The 20,957-nt window shown below is 30.9% G+C and overlaps 1 pseudogene; it reads left to right on the forward strand.

Moving 5' to 3' along the window:
* Positions 1-823: 823 nt before the first annotated feature.
* On the forward strand, positions 824-8,750 carry LOC114386061 (annotated as a pseudogene).
* The last annotated feature ends 12,207 nt before the right edge of the window (positions 8,751-20,957 follow it).

Genomic DNA, 20,957 nt, shown 5'->3' on the forward strand with positions numbered 1-20,957 from the left:
AAATTTTAATAATTTTCTATTCTAAAAGTAATGATCTCAAAACTTAAAAAAGAACCTTACGTCTTATTTCATGCATTATTATTTTTTAATCATGTTCAGTTCAAAATTGATTAGTCTAGCATCATAAAAGTTAATAGATTCGATGGATCAAATCTATCTAACTATTTTGATCAAACATGATTAGAACTAGCTGTAACTATAGGTGGATCCAAATGTGCAATGTAGAATTCTCTTGAATCCCTAAAGATGCTTCTCCACTCTTGAATATATTAAGCATATGTTTTATTTATTGGTTTGATGTTTGAACTTCATCTTATTACACGGCAGATGATCATGTAAATTGTGCTCCAGTGTTGAAGTCGATGGTAATGCGTGGACATGAAATTACTTATAAAGCCATGGAAACAAATAAAAAATTGCATCAAGAGATAGATACAATGAATGATGAACTCAATCGCTGGTGTCAACAACTGATTGAACAAGAAAAGTCAACTATACAACAAAGGAGAAAATTTGAGGAAGAAAAGAAAAGCATAAATCTTTTTAATTAACTTATCTTGAATTTGTATGACATAAAATTTGTTAATGATAATATCAATATTAACACGAACTATTTAACTTATAATGTCAAGCAAATGGAATCACTAATTTTAGCAACAGAGAAGCAGATGAAGGCCAGAAATGATGTTCTCAGTTTGCTTGAAAAGCATTAGGTGTGTTACGTGTTGTTTGTTTCTTCATTCATAAGTGAGTTTATTTTGGGTTTCATGTTGCCCAATTTCATGGCTTATTAATCACTGGATCTTGCAAAATAATTTTGGAGATGGAGAAAAAAGCTGCCAGTGATGCACTGTTGAAGCTTGAAAAAGAGATGGGAAATGAACAAAAGTTGAATTTAGAAATTGCTGAACTAGAGGAACAACTCAAGGTTTTGAAGTGTGTGAACTCGGAGAAAGCTGATCGTGAGAATAAAAGAAAGATAGAAATAGAAGAGATAGAAGAAAAATTGGAGGACATGATTTTTGATATGTCCGTAAAAGATGATGAAAATCAAGCTTTGAAGAAGAAGGTACAAGAAGCTAAAACCGAGTTAGAAGATTCTAGGCAACAAATTATTAAGGTAAATGTTCTGTTCTAAGAAAATCCTTATTCTAATCCTTATACTAAGGAGACACTTTAGTTCATAATTTTATTAAACCTTTTACTTTAATTTTTTAACTTCATGAAAAGTAATTCATTTTTTACTTTTACTTTGTATCATAAAGGTTTTTTAAGTGAATAATATTTAACAAAGTTAAAAAGATTTTGTAAAGTTAGAAGTTAAAAAGGATTATCCAATTTTAAGTGTTAAAATGGAGAGTTTACACATTTCATTAATGGCACTGCAGCAAACATTATCTTAATGTTTTGTGAACATTTTTTACTATAGCTATTGGCTGTTGGTACTGTTTTATCACAATTAATGTTTTCCGTGCAAAAAAGCTAATTGAATGCATTTGCTTGACAATTCATGAATTACCATGGTTCTTGAAAGGGGTTACTAAGATTCAAATAAAAAAATTTGGGGAGGTCAGTGCTAGGTCATTTAAAAAAGTGTGCATGAATAGGTATAAAAATAACAAAAAAGCATCATCGGAGTCTGTGAAACTGTGCGCAAAGTGGCATAAAGAAATTCTGGATTCAACATGGCACCCTTTTAAGATTGTTGAAGTCGAAGGGAAGGAAATATAGGTATATGATACATCTTGGTTCCTTCTATGTTTTCTTCATGTTTTGGTTTAACATAGCTGTGAATTAGTAGAAGAGAAGGCTCGTTCAAATGTAATAATGTCCCTTTATTATAGATCCCATAAACACATGATCATGTAAGAAAATTTCATGTATATCTCCAATTTAGAGTTTGTTACAACCAAACTGGCATAATCTCACTACTAGAATTATGCTTTTTTACGACGTACTATCTAAGTTGGTTATGCAGAACCGCCTTAGATAGTGGCACAGTGGCAAACTTGTAATTATGAAAGCTGAGAATAATTTTTTACAACGTAAATTCTAAGGCGGTTATAAATAACCGTCTTAGTAACTCGCTGGGTGACATTTTTGTAAATATATGAAAAAATTCAACGACGGGTTTGGACCAAAGCCACCTTTGTTTTATTTCCCTCAAATTAGAGATTACAGCCATCCCTTTCCACTGTTGACCCAGCGTCTAATGTTGTGTTCGAAGACAACTCCAGCGTCCCCTTTGGTCTTCACTAAGCCCCGTTGAAGAGAACTTTGTGACCCATCATCATTAAGCCCTGTCGAAGAGAACTCTGTGACCATCACTAAGCCCTGTTCAAGGTGTGTCATGCCGCAGTCATATCGCACGAATTGGTAAGTAACCATGTCCTAGTGTTGCTTGCTTGAAAATGTGTAATGAATGGCATTGTCAAGACACGGTTTTTGTTTCGCTGGTAGGTAGGGGCTTTTATTTTGCCTTTATTGATTAGCAACACACGCACGAAGGGTAGCTTGCTTGTGGCTTCAACATCTGCCAACCAAAGCCTTAGTCATCTGGGATTCAAAGGTACCGTGTGTTCTTATTTTGAACCACGTGTTTATGGTTTTATATTAACATATTAATACTATTAATTAATAATAATTCAATGTTTTGTTGTATGTCCCTTTTCTTTTGTCCTTCCTCTTCAACTTCTTCACCACCGTTTGAGGGTTCATTTTTCTTCTATTTTATGTTGTTTATGAGAGGAAGGGCTTGTCTGAGAGGAGAGGAACGAGTAGGGGCTGCACAAGAGGAATAAGAGGTATCTGATTGATTGGAAAAGGTGTTGGTGTTTGAATATGAAAGAGGGTAAGAACAGAGTAGGCTTGATTGAGAAGTAAAAGAATTAATGGGTTTTATCATCTGGTTACATTTTATTTTCAGGGACTAAAGTGACTGCTTAAAACTTAAATATTGCTTTACATTTTGTAAACAATTGTGAATACTAATAATTAAAAAGAAGCACATTAATGGGTTTTATCATCTGGTTTGCTGGTTTTCTAAAAAAAAAACCATTACCCAATCAAAAAGTCATTGGATTTGTACAGGTCAGGTTGGGTTCGACCCCAAACAACTCTTGAATATGAACCAGTTTGTTTGGTTGTTTGGAAACTCTTGTAAGTTTTAAGCAATCTAATATAGTTCTTTCCACTGCCTTTCTGAAAACTTATGAAAACTTAACTTAACTTACAACTATTACTCTTTCTACTTTAATGTAGAATATTGGCAGACAAGAATAAGCACTAATAAATGGCATTTCCTCTCCTATGTTACAGTCTATGCTTGTTTTCTTCAAACCAATAAAGTTTGCGATAGCATTCACTCTTGGTAATTTGCTTTCACTTGGAAGGTATGTTCTGTTTTACAGCTGTATAATTATATTGTGATGCTGACTTCCTTGTGTTTTGCAATTTAATGTATCAGAATCAAGGATAAATTTAAATGGTCTCTAGTTCACTGGATTCCATTCACAGATTTCAAATATTCCCCTGTTGTCAATAATGGACAATGTTCCTTTACTGTTTAAATCAGTGAACACAACACTAATCATATGAGCCTCAAATTAGTACTTATACCATAAGGCTCTCACACCCAATAGGATATTCTATTGGATTGTGCTCTCTTTGTGGGTTTTTGTTCAAACCTAGGTTACATGAATGACCAACACCACGACCATAATTTATCATTTTTATCAGCCGTCTGACTAAAGTAACTAAAATTTCAATTGAAAATGTGTAAATCAAAAGTGTAACGATTGCGTCTACTGCATTTTAGTGTGATAAGTGTTGATAATGATGCAGCAACAATGTTTATTAATTATAAGCATTTATCAGAGCTTAGTTACCTAGTAGCAGAGATGAGTTAGGATTGAATTAGTTGTGTGATTTAGATTGTTTGAGGTTAATTATATGCTCAATTTTCATTATCACTTATTTACCAAGAAAAAAAAAAGTAAATTAGGGAGCTTTGTGGGGTACAATAGTACAAAGAACGTGTTATCATAAATTACAAAGAGGAATGTTAATGACACTAATGCAATTGCAGTGCACTCTCTTTTATTGATTATAAAATCAAGAGTGAAATTAATTAAATAATGAGTGAGACCCGTAAAATTGTGGTTTTTAATAAATTTAGTCAATAATAGAATTTTTAAGAGTATTAAAATTGTGATTCGGGACCATTTCCCAGCTAATCTGTGATACGTAGTTACTTTTTTCAGTTGACCAAAAAAATGCCAATATAGTTTAGCTTAGTATATTTTTAGTTTGGGTGAAATTTTCAGTTTTCAGTTAAACTCAATTATACCCAGTATTTTTAAGCATTAAGTAGGACTTTTATCGTCATTTCCTAATGCTTAGGCCTAAAGTTGAAATCGGCACACTCTCCTTTCTCGTCTCACTTTGGAGCAACAATAGAGACTACTTAAAGATGCAAGTTCCTAAATTTCCCATTATACTTTCCTATAATTCATTTTTTCTTTATCTCTCCCCTACTAAAACACTTATTTCATCTCATTCATCTATCTTCTCTTTTTTATTTCTTTCTTAGTTGTAAGAAAAATTATACCAAAAAAATATCGTATAAATAGATTTTTTTAATACAAATATCCAATAAATTATAAAGGACTACTTGTATAGGATTCGTGTTGAACAAACCGTCAAACCAAATAGTGTATGAACGTTAGGCTGACTTGGCTTCTCGTGTGCTACCCAAAATAGCAAGTGGAAGCACACCTTGTATGGTTGGGGACGCCATGGCTACAATTGGGGGTGGCTTTGGTTTGTCATATGGTGTCCTCACCCAATGCTGTTGACTCTTGGTAGAATGAATGTAGTAGTCATATGTTGCATTATATGACCCCAATGCCAACATCCCATCACAATAGTCCTATGGTACGTAATTTTTGAAACGGATTGCAACAATGGCATGCCTTCATGACAAAGCTAGATATAACACAATAAAAGACAACAAAAAGATAGGAATTCAATTCAATCCAACACTAAACATAAGATAGTATGAAATAAGAAAATATAAATATATGCATGGACATATATACCAATAAGCAAATGAATTCCACAACCATAAAGTTAGAAATGTTATACATGTCTACTGCCTGGCTACCTAAATTCATCAAGAATTTCATCTTGCTTGAAGAAGTTGCATGAGTCGGTCTACTTGCTTAGGCTTAAAGTCTTGAATTAATCTTATCATAATAGGTCGAGTTACACAAAGAAAAAAGGTCGTAAAATAATTTACAAGATAAAAAATGACTAATACACATAATTGTTTAGTTGAATTTGAATGTATTTATAGTCTGTTTCTTAATATGCAATATAGAATACAAATGTAGAATTGTCAGTTGTCACTTGTCATGGATTTTAGACATTTGAGAATTTACGACATTCATTTATTTATTGTTATAAACTTTTAAATGGAAAGGATAGGATTCATGATTTGTTATATTTTGGCTATTTTACTTGGATGTTGAACATATTAATGTGTTTTTTGTGCTATAATGTGTGTATTTATTTGTTACAAACTTTTAAATGGATAGGATAGGATTCCTAATTTGTTATATTTTGGCTATTTTACTTGGATGTTGAACATATATATTAATGTGTTTTTGTGCTATATTTTTTTAGAGAAGCTAACATGAGAAATTTTTTACAAATTGATTTATGGATAAATATATTTGTTATTCTTGTAAGTTCGTACATTTTTAATTTTGACTTCTGTAAATTTTTTATTTATTTTTAATTCCTGTAAGTTTATATTTTTTTAAAATTTTGATCTTTGTAAGATATTTTACTCAGTTTTAGTTTATGTAAGTTTGTATTTTTTAATTTTGGTCCCGATAAGCATGATATATATGAAAAAATTAAAATCTTAAAGGAATTAAAATTAAAAAAAAAAACACAAACTTACAATGATTAAAAATGAAAAAAAAAACTTACAGAAACCATAATTAAAAAAACACCAATCTATAAGGACTAAAATTAAAATAATAAACTTATAAGAACAAAAAATATATTTAAATCATTAATTTATAGAAAAACTCATTTTAATTTTTTATTCTTCTAAAAGTATTTATAGAAAAATTTATCCACACTTATCTAAAATGACAACCCATAACAACTCAATGCACAAAAATAACAACCCTATCATATGATGCCATTATTCCATATTAGAATATGATTTTAGGTTGCAGCAAATTTTGAAGTAACCACCTTACAAAGCTAGCCAGGAAATATACATTTTTCTGGAATTTACAATGCAAGATTTGTATCCCTTAATTGGATTACAACATTTAAATCAATTGTCATTTTCAATATTTTCGGTGAAAATTCATTTAACAACACGAAAATCACATTTGTTGTGTCCTTAGCATTTGCAGAACAACAAAAAGTCCTGAATGAGAAATGTTTTAAATACTCAATCCACGTACTCTTGCCCAAATCCACCTATCAACATCAAAATAGACTAGTGACTAGTAACAATTTAGTAAAATTATATATATTGCACATGCAATGCGAAACATGCATGATCCTTTGCAAAAGGCAAAAAATAAAAAAGGATTTTTATAACCAAATCAATACAACATTAGGTTAGTTTATTCAATTTATAAAGTATTAATATAATTAAGCTAAAAGTTGAATATTCCTAGTAAAGTAATGATAAAATGCCAATTACTTGTTGAGCATGTTAGTAATTACAAATTATGTTCTGATAATATTTATTACTTTTAGTTTAATTAGCATAATCAAAGTGATACTTTTGCGAAAAGGGACTTATCATCTGACTAGATCTAGGAATGAAACGACTAAGCAATAGGCAATTACTTGTGTTTGCCTATTACGATTGATGTGGGGACAAACAATGAAAATTACTAAATGATGAGTTTTACATTGGGCTCAGACAAAAGAGGGCAAGTGGACAGGTTTGTATAACTAACATAATAACATAATATGATTTATGGGCTGGTCAAAGTTTTTTTTTTATCTTAATATACTATCATTATCTGCATCATTTTAACTTGCATTAATCTTGATGCAATTTGGTTTCTTGTTTCTTCTTAGGAATATTCTGAACTCTTGCAAGAGTTCATGACTGTTGTCAAGCAAAACTATGGAGAAAAAGTTCTTATTGAGGTTGCAAATTTCTTGTGTAATTTTTAAGATTTCTGAGCTCATCCAATCTTAGTATCTCTGACTGTTTAAATTGATTTTGTGCAGTTTGAATATTTTGCAAACCACAATTCTTTTGAATTGCTTGCAAAATATGGCACAACTCATCTTGTTCAGGTACTAAATTGCATAAAGGCTGACATAGTCACATTACTCACATACATCTTGAAGATTGTTATGTTCTATATTTCTAATTATTAATGCATTATTGTGTCAGGGGACCGCATCTGTCGTTCCTTCTGGGGTCGTGGCAGCCTTGAAGCTCATTAACGGTAATTTGGCTGACCACACATTCTTGTTCCTTGGGGCTGGAGAGGTATTTGCCCCTTTTCTGACTTCATATTTATGCATTTTTCCATGTTGTTGAAGCAAAGGGAAACAACCAGTGGAATAGAATGAGTAGTACATAGTTTGAAAACTTTTAAATACCCATTTTCTTTATTTTATATTTCTTCTTGTTTTGAGGTTTATCCATGGACGATATCACACATCACCTGTTGTCTGTAATTGGCAAGATTGTGTAATTTATTTTTTGTCATGTTGTTTAGGCAGGAACTGGAATAGCAGAACTAATAGCTCTTGAGATGTCAAAGCAGGTGAATAAGTTATTTATTGTTTATACTTTATATAGTGGTCATGTTAATTTGTTAAGTTAGTTTTTAAATTGAAATTGCTAATTTTCTTATACTTAGTTTTCGTGTAGACAAAAACACCTATAGAGGAGACTCGCAAGAACATATGGCTTGTAGACTCAAAGGTAGTAGAAAAAAAATCATGATGGGTTGTCCATTCAAGCCAACAATGCATACATCTTCCCTGGATTTGGTCTTGGGTTGGTAATCTTAGCAACAATCAGAGTGCATGACGATATGCTTCTAGCAGCTTGTAAGTGGATAACAAATTACTACATAGAGGTTCCACTGCACATTTTCTTTGATTTATTTATTGTGATTGGAGATGCTAAGATCTCAATAATTAATTCTTTTGGATGTTGTAAAGTTCACAAAGGAATCTTCAAGATTTTCTTCATTTATCCACCATTCTCTAACATCAGAAAAATTTCAGCTAACATACCTGCAAGTGTAGCTGCGTGCCAAGGCATATGAGCTAGGTCTCATGAATCGACCATGTTTTGAAACTGACAATTGTTTTAACTTTCTTTGTAGGCTTGGATACACATCTCCCTTGTCCTCAGAATCTTGTGAAGTATGCTGAGAGCTGCATGTATACCCCTATCTACCAAAACTATAGGTGAATTATGGGGCAAGTCACTTAACTTTGCCTGTAATAAACATATGTTTTGGTGGCATATGTGACTGGTTTTATGTAACTTATGCATAAGTGAGAGTGGTCTTATGCTTTTTATTATGAAATCACCAAAACTGCAGGTGAATCATGCTTTTTGTTATAAGGCAAATCACTGTTAGCTTTGGCTGTAATAAACATATAATGCTTTGTATTATGAAACCTTAGTTCAATTCATCTCATGTCATGCCGATGGCTGGCTCAATAAACCTTGCCATAGGAACAATATGGCTTGTTGTACCATGCATTGGTTTTTAACAACTAATTCATGTAATTAATATAAGAATCAAAATGTTTGTGTACCCAATGGTGACCAGAGTTTTGTTCAACAAATGAAAAATAGAATCATAAAATCATTGAACTAGGTTTGGAAAAGCATTTGTCCCTGGCATATTTAATACTAGCAAGTAGCAACTTTTAAAGGAATGAAAGGAATGCAAATATTATTTAATACCAGAACTAAGTGATCTTTATTGCAACTATTGTTAGCAATGTTAGATTCTTGCAAAACTGTAGTAAAATATCATTAATTATGTAAATTCTTGTATTATGTAATTAAACGATTTACAATTGTTAAAAATGATTAGTAATTTTGCTTCAAATATAAAAAATAACACCAAAAAATTAAAAAACATTGTAAGACAGTTTTTGAAAAAATCGTCTTAGTATGTCTACCTTTCTAAGACGGTTCTGTAGATAACCGTTGTAAAAATGCTTACACACAAATGACATACTAAGACGGTTATCACCAAAAACCGTCTTAGTATGTTCCACTTTTTAAGACGGTTATTGATAAAACCGCCTTAGAAAGTTAGACATACTAAGACGGTTTAGTGTCAACCGTCTTAAAAAGTCTGACACACAAATGACATACTAAGACGGTCGTTCCAAAAATCGTCTTAGTATGTCTACTTTCTAAGACGGTTTTAGCGATAACCGTCTTAAAAAGTTGGCCTACTACAATAGTTAACATCCAATAACCGCCTTTAATAATTTATATTTTCTAAGACGATTTTAGTTAAAACCGTCATTGTAAATGTTGGCACATTTTGTGACATTGCATGTTACGACGGTTCAAAACCGTCGTAAAAGGTCCTATAGAACGGACTTAAAAGGCTTGGTTTGTAGTAGTGTCTGTAAAACATGACATGTTATCTGCAGGGTAGGGGATTCAATTATGTGTCACAAATGTACACTAGCATGGACAATTGAATGAGCAAAATTTGATGTCTCAATCTTTTTATTTTTTCAGGAAGTAATTAATGGAAATGATCCTAAATTATTATCTTTAAAGAATGATTTGGGAGAGGAGGCATACGTTGCTGTGGTGACAGCTCTAAAGGAATTGCATGAGTATCAAAATTCTGATGATGCTGAGAACACCCATAATTCAAGTGAGAAACAAGTGATACCTGAGATATGGGACACCCAAAATGGACGTAGAGCCACCGTAACTGAAGCTTTGAAGTACATAAGCAATAGGGTTATCAAGATGCGGTGACGATGAATGGCAATCCCATATTTATTTTATTCCTTTTATGTAAGCCTACTTTTGGGACACAATAGTGAGCACTTGTAATGCTATATAGTTTTATACGTGTTAGTAATCTTGTGGTTAGATTATATACTATTTTTGCTATGGCAGGTTAAAGAGAGAATAACTAGTTTCATTGTTATCAATTTGTCTTTAATTATATGTGCAGATTACATGAATTAGCACCATTAGTCAAATATGGTTAATTTTAATTTTTGAATCAGTACCAAATATGTACGTAGGTATGGATTTCGAGAATTTATAGCTTAATGCGGGTACTCATGTAAAATAAATGTTTTTTTTTTACTATCAACTTATTAACAACGTGGGATAACAAAATAAAATATGTTAAATATATTTTTGATTTTTGATAAATATCTGAATTTTATGATTATTTACTAAAAGTTAATTTTCTTATATTTATTTCTGTTACCTTTACTTTGACGTCATTTAGTTTCTGAAATTTACGTCATTTTCTTTTGTATCTTTCAAATTTTAAATTATTTTTTAATTTAGTCTCTAATGATCATTGATCATTTCGGTCCATCTTTACTTGGAGCCAAACAGAAAATAAAAAATATATAATTTATGATAATTTTTTACCATCAGTATTTGATACTCTATTTATTATTTTATAGTATGATTTTCTGACGATTAAAAATCATCAAGTCAATAAAAAAAATTAAAAAAATCATTAATTACTTTTAAAATTTCTATTTTTATTATTCACTTGTAGTTGTTTTAAAGAGTCAAAATTGCATTTTAAAATTTAAGATAGAAAATTAATTTCTTATCATGAAAAGTCACAACAAAATGTGAATAATACTTATTTTTTGTTTTGCTCATATTGTGTAGAGGGACTAAAAAGAATATTATGCGAACTCCAAAGACTAAAAATATTTAAAATTTGGTTGATTGAAAAAAGATATCCAAATTTAAATTTAAAGGACTAAAATATATTTAAACCAATTTTATTTTGAAATATTTTGTTGAGTTAAAAGTTCTTAAGTCTTAACATGTGGGTTAATTTTATATAACTATGAATAAATCCAAAACTATTTAATGTCTTATTTCTATATATTAAAACAAGTATATTACATACCTTTAAAAACATCAAGTTAATAATCATTTGATTTTTTATGTTTAATTTTCCAAAACTTGAAGGCACAAATAAAAATACTGGATAGTAATATTCTGCTCTAACATACACTTGCTAAGTCAGCATTTTAAGTTTTGTTGTACGATTTAAGGGAAGGGGCAGTCCAATATATATATAATATCAAACAGAAAAATTGGAGAAGAGAGGGTAAAAAGTAGTATATAAAGACTCTTAGAGAGAGAGAGAATGCAAGAGTAGAGAAACTTGTGCTATAAGGAAGGACTAGGACAGCATTTGAAGAACAAAGGTGAGTTCTTTAATCCTCGTATTTCGATTTCTTTGCTGTTAGCTTCAACGTATATTGCAAGTTTGAAGGACTAGAAAGTACTCTATTTCTAGTTTCTTTTTTTTTTCCCTGTATGCATTATTGTTTCGCTGCTTCAACTAGGAAACCCTTCTTCAAGTTGTTATTCTGTAATCAAACAAGAAATTCATCAAATCATCCTTTCTCATTTTGAAGAACACAGTGATTTGGATAATGAGGTCAAAGAAGAAAAAGATGAAGGTCAAGATGATGAAATGTTCATGGGATTAATCAACAAGATTAAAATCCAAAAGTTTTATATTAATATTAGAATCATTATAAATGATTTTCTTTTAGATACAATGACTCTATTTGACACAGGAACTAATTTAAACTGTTTTTTTAGAAGGACTAATTCCTACAAAATTATTTGAGAAAACCTCGGAGAAATTAAGTACAGCAAGTGGCTCAAAACTAAAGATTATTTATAATCTATCCAGTGCAACCATAGAAGACCAAGGTCTTAGGATTGAAACAAATTATCTGCTGGTACAAAACCTTAAGAATGAAGTAATCCTAGGAACACCATTCATCGGATCTTTGTTCCCCCTCCACATATCCAAGGAAGGAATAACCACTTGGCACTTGGGAAGAAAAATCACCTTTGATTTCTCTACAAAACCAATTGCAAGAAACATAAACTTCATAGAAAAAAAGATTAGCCAAATCAACTTTTTAAAAGATGAAGTTTCTTTTAGTAATATTCAAATCCAACTAGAAAAACCCCAATTGAGGGAAAACATCCAATCTCTACTACAACACATCCAATCAACAATTTGTTCCGATCTGCCACACATATTCTGGAATCGAAAACAGCATATAATTGATCTCCCTTATGAAAAATATTTCTATGAAAAACAAATTCCCACAAAAGCCAGACCAATCGAAATGAATGAAGAACTCCTTCAATATTTCCAAATAGAAATTAAGGATCTCCATGATAAGGGATTAATAAGGAAGAGCAAAAGCCCTTAGTCTTGTGCTGCTATCTATGTCAACAAGCCAGCACAACTTGAACGAGGAACACCTCGTCTAATCATAAATTACAAACCTTTGAACCAAGCCTTACAATGGATTAGGTATCCTATTCCAAACAAGAAGGATTTACTCAATAGGCTAAACTCTTCTAAAATATTCTCAAAATTTGACATGAAGTTAGGATATTGGCAGATCCAGATAAAGGAACCTGATAGGTACAAGACTACCTTCACAGTTCCCTTTGGGCAATATGAATGGAATGTTGTGCCATTTGGTCTAAAGAATGCCTCTTCAGAATTCAAGAAAGTTATGAATGACATTTTCAATCCATATTCAAAATTTTCCATTGTCTATATTGATGATGTCTTAATTTTTTCTCAAACCATTGAACAACATTTTAAACATCTGCATACCTCTATTAATATTGTCAAACAGAATGGTCTTGCAGTTTCCCAAACCAAAATTAATATTTTTCAGACAAACATTTGATTCCTGGGTCACAATATTCACCAAGGAACAATTATACCAATTGACAGGTCAATCGAGTTTGCCAACAAATTCTCAAACCAAATCTTCGATAAAACCTAGTTGCAAAGATTTCTAGGTTGTCTAAATTATGTTGGTGAATTTGTACCTACTTAAACAATATTGTCAAACCATTACATGATAGGTTAAGAAAAAATCCTCCTCCTTGGTCTGATATTCACACCCAGGTTGTCAAAGAAATCAAGTTCAAAGTTCAATCTATAAAATCTATGTATCTTCAAATTCTGTAAGCATTCAAAATTTTTGAAATAGATGCATCTGACAAAGGTTATGGTGGTATCCTCAAACAAAGAGTCAATACCCAAGAAAATGTCATTGCATATACTTCAAAGCATTGAAATTCTGCACAACAAAAATATTCAACTGTTAAAAAAGAAGTTTTAGCGATTGTTTTGTGCATTTCCAAATTTTAATATGATTTGTTAAATCAAATGTTTCTTATCACGGTTGATTGCAAATCAGCCAAAGAAATTTTTCAAAAAGATGTTAAAAACCTTGCCTCAAAACAAATATTTGCTAAATGACAAGCAATTTTAAGTGTTTTTGATTTTGAGATAAAGTATCTCAAGGGCACTTCAAACTCTTTACCTGACTATCTTACCCGTGAATTCTTACAGAAAAATTATTATGCCGCCTAAGGCATCCCGTACCTGCTTGCAGGGAGGAAGGAGTAGTAGAAAAGGTTTCAAGTTGGCTCTACCAGAGCCATCCTCAAATAATATTTCACCCTCAAAGACTAGGTCATCAACCCAGAAATGTAAACAACAAGATGGGTCATTTACCCTACTCATTGAAATCAAACCTAAGTCATCCACCCAGGAACCTTCAAAGAACCAAACATCAAAGCAAGCCAAGGCTGACTATGCCTTTCCAATCGAGACACTTTTGGCCCTTCAAGAAATTGGCCTGACAAAACTCCCAAAGAAAACATGGGCTGACATAGGCTCTGAATCAGATGATGAGTCTGAAATTGATATAAAAACCTTAATCCAAAAAGCCAAAGGCACAAAAGTTATCTGCAATTCTCCAAAAGAAAAAAAAAATAACCCTAATGGCAACACCAGCCTCAAAACCCACTAACAATTATATTTACAAAAATAATTTTTCAACTATTTTGCAAATGGAGCCGGAATATTGGGACAAGAATCCCTTTAAAGCTATAGCCAAGGCATTTCCACCCGGATTCCATTTCAAACCAACAACAATCAACAAAACAAGGACCATTTATTAATTCATTTTATTAGATTCAGACTCATTTTCTATCAAACATTTCAAAGATCCAAAATAACCCCTTTTAAACACCTACTCTACAATCCAAATTTTGAAAGTTCTGCAACCCAGACAATTTGGATCCAATTTGAATGAAATCAAAAAAATTTCTATACCTTTTGATCCAAGAGGATACACCTATTGGGACTATATGGATGCCTAGACCAAAGTGTATTGACATCAAAACAACAAATATAAGAACTCATGTGGCTTATTTACTTCAAGACTAACACTATTTATAATTTTTCACATTGGTTCCTTCAATGGTGGGACTTTTTTGCACCAATCCCGAAAATTTTCCCTGATCAGGTTTAACAATGATTTGCACAGTTCAACAAGCATTTTAACTCAGGAATCACGAATTCTTGCAGATTTAAAATATTTTTCCAGTTTTACTTTGTCCTGAATATTTTCTTGGCAATACAGGTATAGCAAAACAGAAAACAACCAGCAATTTCCATCCCTTCAGCGACATGGATTTGTCAAGTGGTGGAATCAATTTGACACATCAAAAGCACAACCAGATAAGGTGAAAATCTATTTTAAAGCTCATCTAGAGTTCCTGAAAGCACCTGATCCAGAGACTTCTTTATTTCTCAATTAGAAGTCCCAATTAGTTGCCTTCCTAGCAAGATCTAACTCCAAGGAACATCTCACGAAAAAATTAAAAGAAGTTTTGCAATTACTCCAAAGCCAAGAAGAAGGGAGTTCCAAAGCCAAGAAGAAGAGAGTTCTTCCTCAAAGAAAGAAGACACCAATTCTTCTAATCATGATAATGATTTTTACCAAAATGAAGATGATTGTTTTGGTATTTGTTTGAATGAACATTAATTTAGTTATCACCATTACTGTAGAAATAGTTTCGGTATTTGTAACCGTTACTGTAGCTACAGTCAAACTAAGTTTCTATAAAATGAGGCCTCAACTCTATTGTGGGTACCCTTTTTGAGAGAGAGATAGTCGGATAGATTGTAGAGAGAGAAGCTCTTGGAAACACTCTTTGTAACCTTTTTTTTGGTTGTATCAAATAAATTTGCAGCTTGCTTCTTTTATCTCCCTTCTCCCTCCTTACTGATTACCGCCGTTTCAGTTTCTTCTCTTCTTCCTCCATAACTGATTCTGTGCGGACTACTGCCGTTTCAATTTTCTTTTATGTTTAGTTATCATTTTTAAGCTTTAAGTTTTATTCTTCTTATTGTTTATTTTACCTTCATATTAATACATTCAAACTATTTTAATTTGTTTCCTACTTCTTTACTGTCTCTTTGATCCATTCCGCTGATCTCTGGTATATATATATATGAAAACACAAAAGCATAATCGTAAATAATATGACCTGGTTAACATTCATTTTTCAAAAAATCAACGTTAACGTTAGTTTGTTAACATCAGTTTTTCAAAAATCGATGTTTTCGTGACTTCTTTAACATCAATTTTTTCAAAAACCAATATTAACCAACTCATGTTAACATCATTTTTTGAAAAATAAACTGACATTGTATTGTCCTATTTATAATATTTTTCGTGCTTTTGGCAATTCACTCATCTCCCTCACGCTTCTGGCAACCTCAAACCCTTTGTCACTCTCACTCTCACTCTTGTGACGCTGAAACCATTGTCGTCAGTCTTGCTCATGATCGTCTAGGTTTTAGTGTCACTCTTGCTATCGATCTCACTCTCGCGGAGCTGAAACCAGTATCGACACTATCACTCTCAGTCTCACTCTCACTGATGGTCTAGGTGTCACTCTCAATCTTGCTCTCACGGTAGGTTTTTCTCTCGAAACTTTATGGATTGTGTGTATCTTCCTCGTTCTACACTGTAGGAAAAAAAATTGGTTTTCTTTCGTCTGTGATTGTGGTTGTGCTGATTGTTGAACCTGAGATTAGTAGTATGTGGTCATGGCTAAACAGTGTTGTAATCACCACCAGCATTGTCTCTACCACTACCACTACCAATGGTGATTAGTAGCCGTAAATTTTGTGTTTTTTTTCTTGCTACAGTGACAACATATTTGGTTTAGTGAATGATGAAGATTTGGGAATTAAAGAGATTGATTAATGATTGTTAGTATAGATGCATTGAGGTACTACCATAACCACTAAAGAGAGAACTAAGAATCCATGGGCTTTGAAGTTTTTTACTTCTAAATATCCAATCAAATTGATGAGTTTTGTAGGATATTAAGGATTAGAAAGAATAGATGGGAAAGTATTGTTTATTTTTAACTTTTGCAACAATAGTTAGTTAAGAAAGCTACAGAAAAGTTGCATTATAGAAGCCTTTATTAGTTTGGAAGTTACATCGATATGAAATTTTGTATCAAATACTTTTTGTTAGAGAGAATTCTCTTTATTGCTGTGTGGATACTAACAAACTCATACTGTTATGCCAAATCTATCATGTATTGGTATCATATTTTTGTTTTGCAGATTTATTGGTATCATATTGTTATGTCAAATCTATCATATTATATTAGTTGCATGGAATAAGCTCTTAGATAAGCATATTGCATAGTCAGTTTGTGCATGGATCAGTTAGTGTCATGTTTATATTGTAAACGAATTTAGAAACGATGGATGAAGATCAACATAACTGGAAGGAAATGGCTAACACAATGATGAAGATTAACAAAAAAAATAGAGGAAATGTTCAATGTTGTTCATGTAATGTATCAAGTTAGAAATTTCAAGACTATTCTCAAATAAACATGACATGATATAACACATTTTCTTACATTACTTTGTTTGATAAATGTATACTTATGGTGAAGTCAGTAGGTCATTTTCTATAAGATGGAAGCCTGAACTAGAGCATACTTGGCATCTACTAGACAATAGTGGCAACATGCACTCTATTACATACAACCAAGATCTGGTGAGCTCAACTCTATTTGCTAGATGGACAGAACTTAGAGATTTTTATGGGCTCACTGAAAATCATCAAGTGACCTTGACCCACTTTGGGCAAAGTGTCTTCTTCCTAGCCATCTTCAAAAGCAACTCTGAACCAAAAGCTTACCCTAAATGACACTCTTTGTACCACCAAGTTTCTAACTCAGTCACTTTCAAAGTCTTGTTGAGTGAGTACAAAGTGACTTGCGGCAATTTGGTGAGTAATTAAACACTCCTTTGTATGTCAAATTTTAAAATGATATACATATCTAATATGAATTTAATGTTAATTTCAGGATGTGTCGAGTACCATGTACTCCTTTATGAAAGCTGCATGATTCACCAATCTGAACTTAGAAGGGATTACAAAGTGTAGGATAGTTTATATTTGAGTTCCTAGATACAACTTCTAACTTTATTTTATTTTGGATTTATTTGTAATTAAAGTTCATTATACTATAGTATTACCGATCGGTAATTTTTTGTTTATAAGTGTTAGTGGTATATATTTTGAGGGAATTGGGATATCCTAAACACATTTGTGGAAAATTCTTGTTTATAAGTACTCTTGGTGCACGACATATTTTGTTTAGAACTCTTAGTGATATATTAGTTTGTGTAATTTTTTTTATAAGTCTTGGTGGTAAATTTTATAAATTTAGCTTATTTTATGAGTTTTATACAACGTTCAATGATAAGCTGACAGGTGAATAGTTATAGGTTACTAATTAAAAAAACAAACATGATATCAAAAAAATCCAAAAAACAACATCTATTTTCAGAAAAATCGATGTTTTCAGTACACAACAACATCCATTACTATAAAAACCAATATTATTGTTTACTGACAACATCAGTTTTTTTTTAAAACTGATGTTGGTGAGAACAAAATAACATTGATTTTTTAAAAATCGATGTTGTTTTTGCGTTAAACAACATCGGTTTTTAAAGAACCGATGCTAATGTTAATACTTTGACGTCGGTAGTTTCAGTATCGATTGATAACCGATGTTAAAAGTCCTAAATAACCGATGTAAAAAAATCTATTTCTAGTAGTAGTGTAATTTGGTTGTTCGAGTTTTGGTATGGTATAGAGTGTGGGGTATAATGGAGGTTCATACAAGTTGGTCGTAGTTAGGACTACTCTTTGACTTGGTTTTCCCCTCTTCATGTTTTTATTTTACGTTGATCTAGGCTCGATTCTTTTTGTATTAATTTTGTCCTATTACTTTATCGTAATACTCAATTTTGTTTTATTGTGGGCTATAATCATGTTACACTTTCTCTAGCCATAGGTTATCTTATGCACAATTATCATTACGCATACTTTTTTATATATTTTGGTGGTCAGGGAGGCTTGCCTTATATTTATCTCTTTTGCGAAATGTGTGGGGTTTAGTTTGTATACAAGATTTATATTGTTTACGATGTATGCGATGATATCTTGTAAATGTTTTTTTTTTAATATTGTGGTTTGATGCATTGCAAGTTATCTTTCGTATTTCAAAGTTCCTTTGAGAATGATGTAAGTTTAATTGTGACTATCTATTTAAAATATATAAAAGTTGAACTCCTTACTATTACGCTGCTGTGTCAGCACAATTGATGATTTTGGATGAAGGAGAGAATTCTTCTTTTGGGTCTATCACTTCTCTTTTCCTTCTCTCTTCTTCAATGTTACTCACAACATAACAAAATTGTATACCAAAAGAGTAAATATATTATCCTTACTATATCATTAATTATAAATTTTGTTTAAAATAATTTTGTATAATTCATTAATATATATTTCTTTACACAATAAAATGTAATATAAAATATTATATTTTCACGTCTCCCTTTTTAATCGGTTATTTTCATAAAAGAAGTTATTAATGTTACTTTGCAGACAAACATAACCTCCAAAAAAATATGTTTCTTTTCTATACATACATACATATATATATATATATATATATATATATATATATATATATATATATATATATATATATATATATATATATATATATATATATAATTTCAATTTCCATAGTGAAATAACATATGACAATCGTTTAATGTAAACATTAAACACAATTTAACCATCTATTTATCTAATTATCCATTTTTTTTGGCTGAATTATATAAATATATATATATATATATATATATATATATATATATAATCTTTAAATAAAATTTAAATAAAAATTGATCCATAATTTCCTATCTCTATATTTTTATGTTAGCATGTTTATTTAATTTTATATTTATTTATTTATTTGAGATGTTTCTTTTTTACTGTCTTAAGTATGGTTTTCAATTTCACTTATTTAATAAATAAATAATTTTAATTCAATTAAGTCTATATCATACTTTTTTTGCTTATAATATTTTTTTTATATTTTATTTACTATAATAATTTTAATAATTTACTAACAATTATATCTTAAAAATTGTTTTTAATATGAGTAGTCAATCAACTCAACTTCAAGTACAAAGATCTAGATCAACTTAGAAAATCCTTATTTTGCAAAGTTTAAGATAGGGTAAAATGAACTTTCTTCTTTTATTTTATTTTATTATACACATTTTGTAATATTCAAAAAACAAAATTATTAGATTATTCTAATTCTTTGATTGATGCAGTTAAAAAATTATAAATTTTATTCTAAATAACTACTTTGCAGGAAAAAAAATGGAGCAACATCAAATAAAAAAACTATCTTTTTCAAGTTCTGTCAACATTGATCTTGATAAGAAAATGTCAAAAAATAGAAGATCTTTGCCATACATAATGTCCATGAAATGGATATGAGAATCACATGTATGGTAACCTACCTAGACCTTCATATTCATAATATTCATTAATACTTTATTTTTTTCTTAGTTTTAACATATATAAAATAATAGGATAATGTGTTCACAATTCATGTAATAGTCAATGAAATCGACGATACGTTTGGTTGAAATTATGTTGCATGTGAGAGATGCCAAAAGAAAGTTACAAAAGAGAAAAATCAATACACTTGTAGAAAATGTAAACAGTCATCCAATTATCTAACAACAAGGTTTAATATTTTTATATAATGAATTTTTTTTATAACATAATTAAATAAATGTCACAATTCTTAAAAAAAAATTTAGGTTCTAGATACAATTGAAAGTCTATGATGATACCGGTATAACAATATTCACAATGTTTGATCGAGATGCATAACAAATTCTAAACACAATAGCATCTGAACTTCACACCCAAAATGTAAAATATGGCTGACATACCCCCAATGTTGTATACCCTTTGCAAACACACTTGTAATTTAGAAATCAAGCTCACAACTTGAAGGAAGGGTTTCAAACCTACACCATCACAATGACTTTTATCCCACAAAATATCATTTAGCATGATCCTCTCCTCAAAGAAATTAAACATGTAACCATATTTATAATTTATTTACATTTTTGTCCACTAATTAATATTTTTATTAAAAAAGGAGTCCACTTCACCACAACAAACAACATCAAACGAGTGAGATGGAGAACTAATTATAAGTCAAAGCCCAAAGCTACAAGCATCCAACAAGTTAAAAGGTGCATCTTCATCATTTAATGAAAAAGTTTATCAAATCTCACAAAGTCCATTAAGAAAAAGGGCTAATAAACAAGTTTTCACAGGTCAAAGTCAAAGCTACAAGCATCCGAGAAGTCAACCTCAAAATTAACATCAAAGTCTAAAAGAAGCACACTAAAGAACACAAA

This window comes from Glycine soja, chromosome 15 (assembly GCF_004193775.1).
Source record: "Glycine soja cultivar W05 chromosome 15, ASM419377v2, whole genome shotgun sequence".
Classification (NCBI taxonomy): domain Eukaryota; kingdom Viridiplantae; phylum Streptophyta; class Magnoliopsida; order Fabales; family Fabaceae; genus Glycine; species Glycine soja.